We start from the raw sequence: 5,908 nt of genomic DNA, 5'->3' as shown, positions 1-5,908 counted from the left end.
AAAGAGGCCAAACAATTACCAGGGCCCTTGGTGATTCAGCACATTCATCGGTTGTCTCAACGTTCTCCCGACGCTTCCAATGGAGCCAGAGATCGACTGGAGGTGGAATGTCACGGACAGCATTCGGTACAAAGACAGTGCCAGCTGTCTCTGCTTGTAATCAACTCAAAGGCAGAACCACATGCTGCGCTCGGATTAGGAGACATGCAAGCTCATACTTGGGTTTCATTTATGGGCCAGATTAGAGCACGTTTGCCAGGGGCCACTTCAGCACATGTAGCCCTAATTGAGATGCAATCACTGTTTTACACATTAGCCCGCTGCCATTTTGCTGACGGTCACGCTGAAAGCAGCGCTGGAGTCCTGCAGTGGCATCTACGGAGCCGGTTTATAGGCGAGCGCCAGGGGCCATGACTTCATCTGGCACACTGTGTATTGCTGAAAGATCGAGAATAAGGCGGCTGCGAGGGTGGCAGGCACTTCTTTTTCTGTCAGCAGGCTTGTTCGGCAGCAGCGGTTACACGGAAAAGTCACGTCTACAGTATATTGCTGGGTTGTGCCTGATCATGCATTACATGCAGAGGTGTTTAGCGCACTGCTGTTTTCCAAGTTCCTCTCACAAATCAATTTCTGACCACCCCGGCGATGACCACCTTTAAGAACATACGGCTAATTGGACGGATAATGCCTGCCGGATTATTCACAAAGCATTCCAAAGTAATGGAAAAAGGTCTTGTTTGAGGTCTTAATTAGGGCAGTTATCAACTGTTGCGTTGCGAGCTTTATACGCAAGTGTGCTTCTGTTAACTGGTGGAGACTGATTACAAAACAACAAAAACTATACTAATAATGTTACATAAACTGCAGTTCAAATGTTTGCGGTCAATACAAATTTTTAAAAAAGAAATAAGACTTTTATTCACTTAAAATTACAGTAAATACTTTTACATTGTTGGAAAAAATTCCATTTCAAACTATATACAAAAAAATTATTAAGTGGCACAACAGTTTGCAACAGTAATATTAGAATGATTTCTGAAGGAACATATGACATTGAAGACTGGCAGAATGGCTGGTTAAGATTCAGCTTTGCCATCAAAGAAATCAATTACATTTTAAAATGTAATAATATTTCACAATTTACTGTTTTATTATGTTATTGATCAAATAAATGCAGCCTTGAGCTTGAAAGATGTCTTTCACAAACATTTCAAAAACTTTTGAACGGTATTGTTAATTATATACGCAATATTTATTTTGCAGTTCTCAAGTAACTTTTTTTTTTAGGGATTTAAAAAAAATTAACTGAAAAACAAAACAAATTATATTTTGCTTTTACAAAGGAAAGCACCACTTTAGCTCATTTTAACATGCAGATTAGGGATGGTAAGATTCAGCAGTTCGCAATGGTACACCGTCAAAAAAGTTAACGATGCAACATCGATTGAAAAAAAATGTGCATCGGATACAAGTTTATATTTGTATCGTGATGCATCATTTCTAACATATTTGCATCAGTAAAAAAACTATTTATTTATATATAATTATTAGTAGATGCGCTATACTTTTATTATTTAGTAGTGATCAAAGTGATCACTTGATCAAGTGACAAATTAAGTGACCAATATTTTATATGTAGATTGATTTCTTCTCTCTAAACTGTATGCATCGCATCGGTTGCTGCTTAATATGTATCTTCAATGTATTGTATCATTGGCTAAGCATTGAGATGCATATTGTATTGGCCTCAGTAATGGAGATGCACATTCCCAATGCAGATGCATTCAAATGAACAAAACTACATTGCCTGTTTTCGCTAAAAAAGTAATTCATCTTGTTTGTTATAAGAAACATATTATTACTTATTACATTGTTGTTACCTTATGAAAGGTCAGCTATTTAAATAACTGAAATTTCTTGAAGTGCTAGTGTGTTTTAATAGTTTTGAGTTGTTAAACAGATCGCTAAGTCATATCTTCCTCTCACGTGGCACACGGCCTCCTCATGGGACCGATCCTCTGACAGTCTTCTGCAGGCTCGGCCGTGCTCATCGGGGACCGCTGTGAATGATTGACCTGGAAATGGACGTTTCATATGACCACTCTTCGGAAGTAGAGCTGTGAGGAGTGCTATTACGTGCTCAACAGCTCCCACGTCCACACACACACACACACACACACACACACACACACACAGACAGACAGACAGGAAAGAGAAAGATGAAGGGAAAAAGACAGAGAAGGAGAGCGAGAGAAAGGGGCAGGGGCAAACTGGAGGGAGGGAGGGAGGAACGTACCCCACCCTGTTTGCTCCACACTAGGGATTCCGGTGCCCTGGTGACATCATGTCTCTTCAAGCGAGCAGACTGCATTGTTATCACTGACTGGCTCTTTCTCTTTCCTCTCGGTCTGTTTTTTTCCCCCCTCGTTTCTTTTTCACTCACTGCCCTTTTTTGTTTTGTTTTTACCAACAACAAAAGGGACGCCAGAGTTTCATCAAGGCAGGAGACATCCTTCCTCTGGCGGTTAAAAAGAGCAGCCTCCCCGCCTCCCCACACCCCACCGTATGAATGGGCAGATAACACAAATTGGGCGGCTCCCACCGGATAACTTTACCTGGTCTTTCCTCTCCCGCACCACCGCAACCCCCTCCCTCCCTCCACAATCCCATCATTCATGAAAAGTTGGAAAAGATCTTTTGAACATCCAGGCCTATATGAGCTTTACCTGTGATAGCGTACAGATTGATATCGCAGAGATGAGGTTATCAGATGAAAACACCCTTTGCTTGATTTGATCTGAAATGCTGTTTTTGTGATATATAATGGTGTCGTAATTCTGAGAGGAAAATATTAAGCAGCACAACAGTTTTCAACACTGATAGTAACAAAAATGTTTCTTGAGCACCAAATCAGCATATTACAATGATTTCTGAAGGATCATGTGACACTAAAGACCGGAGTAATAATGTGGAAAATTCAGCTTTGATAACACAGGAATAGATTACATTTGAATAAAAAGTGGAATAGTAAATAGTTTTTATAGGAAACTTTTGTGTATTATTTAATATTATATAAAATTTTGCAGTGTTGCTTCTCATGTATCTTTATCTTGTTTTAAGGATTACGCATTATGGGGTCATGAACGTGGGAGGAAAATCTGGGAAAAAATCTTGAAGCAGGTTGTTTTCCTACATCAGAAGAAAGAGAATTCGTGCTGACTGAAAATACAGTTGTATACTCTTTCTTCACGAGTGGAGTGTGTGGCCGAGCAGATCATAAATTGTATAGCGTTCAGTTTTGGCTTGTCAGGTCTATTCATCATAACATAAAAGTCCTGAAAGAGCTCCGCTCTTTTGTTAACCCCGATTCAGCTTAGTGTAGGTCACTTGTGCTTCTGTTACCAATCACTCAGCCCACACAAAGGGAAATTCAAAATATTGAGTGTGTATTGTGAGAACTCTGTCTGTGCCAAGCCAGTACATCACAATCTCGATGGTCCTGTTCCAAATGATCTAACTTTCTGTCTGCTCCCTACTTGGACAGCATTCTAACTAGGGACTGATCAGGAATGCTCTATACCCTATGTGAAGTGCATGCGACTTCACTTACAATTGATTGGCAATTTGCCATTAGCATTTGTATTTTTTTTATTAGACGTTATTAAATATTGTAACGAACATTCTCCTCAGTTTGCTACCCATTTTTGTCCACTGAGCTTGTTGCTATGTGTAATGTTGCTGGCATGAAACAAATGAGGAAAATGGTGTAGCAAACCCAAGTGCAGTTTTATTTACAACGACCATTGACCCAAAAACATAAACCATGAACTTAATCCTTGAAGTAAAACAAAACATTAACATGAACTATGAGCTTGACTAGGCTATAAACAATGGCCTGGCATCTGGAACAATGAACAGCTGTGAACTGCTACAGTTCTGTGAACAATGAATTGGTAAACAAGATAACAAGACCAATGAACAGAGCCAGGGACCAGGCCAAGGTTGATGGAACAAGAAGCCAATGTGGAGCCAGCAGAACATGGAACCAGGATGGAGGCCGTGAAGCAAGGAGCCTAGAGAGTTAAAGGATGGCTTCATGGTCATGGCAGGACAGACATGGATGGCCTCCGTGGCCGTGACAGACTAGTCATGGCTGGCCCCTGTGGGCGTGATATGGAGCACAGGAAGCTAGTAGACCTTCTTTGTATGTGACACGGCAAGCAGACATCTCAGCAGGGGTTATGGCAGATGCTACCTTCTCAGGAGAAATGTATGCAGCCCAGACAAACAAGATGGCAGTTGCCTTTGGACAACAGAAGGACCTCTAGGATCACCTAGTCCCAGCCTCAGACATCACGTCTGATGCATATCACACACAAAATCAGAAACACTTCAGGAGTTTCGAAGTCGTCATCGGATTGGTTGAATTATACAGGATTTCTGTTCAGCCTGGAAACAAAAATGTCCTGATGCCACACCCCCTCATGGAATAAGAAAGCCGTCGTGTTTACAACTGTGACGATTAGCGCTTATCAGGATCAACTAAACACTGGATTTTCAAAAGTATGTGAAATATTTAAAGTTTCCGGCATAGAATCTTTAAAATATGTCTTTAAATCTTTAAAAATAGTTTTACAAACCGGTCTGTTATTGTGGGGACATTTCCTTCCCTAAACATGTCTTGACACAAAATGAAACGTTGGTTGGTTTGATTGGTTTATCTGTCAGTCATGTGGCCTCTTGGGCGGGCCTTGGCCATTCAAAGCGGCCAAGGTTCCCAGACCTTCTGCCATCAGTCTGAAGTTCTGGCTACACGAGACTAAGGATCACTAGACTAGGGAGCACAGGCAAAACCAGACTTGGGAGAACAAGGACCAGCATGGCTATGGTCGGTAAGGTCTGTGATGGACCAGGCTCTGTGGCTGTCAGTGCTTGGGACGTATAGCCCCCCAAACCCCAAAACAATGTTTAGGGGAACTTGAGTGGCCAGGAGCAGCTGAGTCCAATTCCACAATTCCCACAGTAAGTAAGAAACTGCTCAGCAACAGGGCATAGTCAATATACTTGTTACAGTCCCTGAACCATCAATCCCAGGCATTAGGTAATTCAGTAAGTCATTTAAGCCATTACGAAAAATGCCTTTTAAGGCCACATCATTAATTCCCACCTGATAGCACAGTCCACAGAACAGTCTATGGGACGATTACCCTGGCATAGACGCAGCTGGGTTCATGGTAGGTCGTGTAATGCTGCTGACATGAAGCACACAAGGACGATGGCATAACAAACCAAAGTGCTGTTTTATGTACGATGGTAATGCCCCATAAACATAAACTCTGAACTTAATCCTAGACATAAAACAAATCATCAACATGAACCATGAGCTTAATGACTAGACAAACAATGACCTGGAAAAATGAGCAGCTTAAAGGGGACATAACACGCACAGTTTCTGCCAGTTTCATGTTAATCTTGAGTACCTATAGAATAGTATTGCATCCATAGCTGCCTGAAGAGTCTTTAGTTTTGTAAGATTTATAAAAGACAGATACAGCTGTATCGCTTCTCTCCGAAAACAGTCGAGCTCCTGGAGCCGTGCCGTGGGCGGAGCTAAAGAGTCACGTGCATGTGGAGCTTTTGCGTGACGATTGTCTGCAAGCTGTGATGTTAATATAAGTAAAACAGGAACAAAAACTTTATTGACTTTAATTTTATTTAATTTGTTTTTAAGTCATTCGTCACCGAAATGCCAGTAACAAACAACTGCACAACTTTGTTACTGCCCTTGAGAAACAAACTGCATTCACTATTCCCTTAACGCTGGGTTCTTTGGGAAGCTGAACAAGGTTATTTTCCCCTCACAATAAGGTGACTATACGTGCTATTTTCCAGGGACACGTTCTGGCCA

Source organism: Sinocyclocheilus anshuiensis, unplaced genomic scaffold (assembly GCF_001515605.1).
Source record: "Sinocyclocheilus anshuiensis isolate Anshui unplaced genomic scaffold, SAMN03320099.WGS_v1.1 scaffold469, whole genome shotgun sequence".
Lineage (NCBI taxonomy): Eukaryota > Metazoa > Chordata > Actinopteri > Cypriniformes > Cyprinidae > Sinocyclocheilus > Sinocyclocheilus anshuiensis.
The sequence above is the reverse complement of the archived record's forward strand: the minus strand, read 5'-3'. Positions refer to the sequence as shown.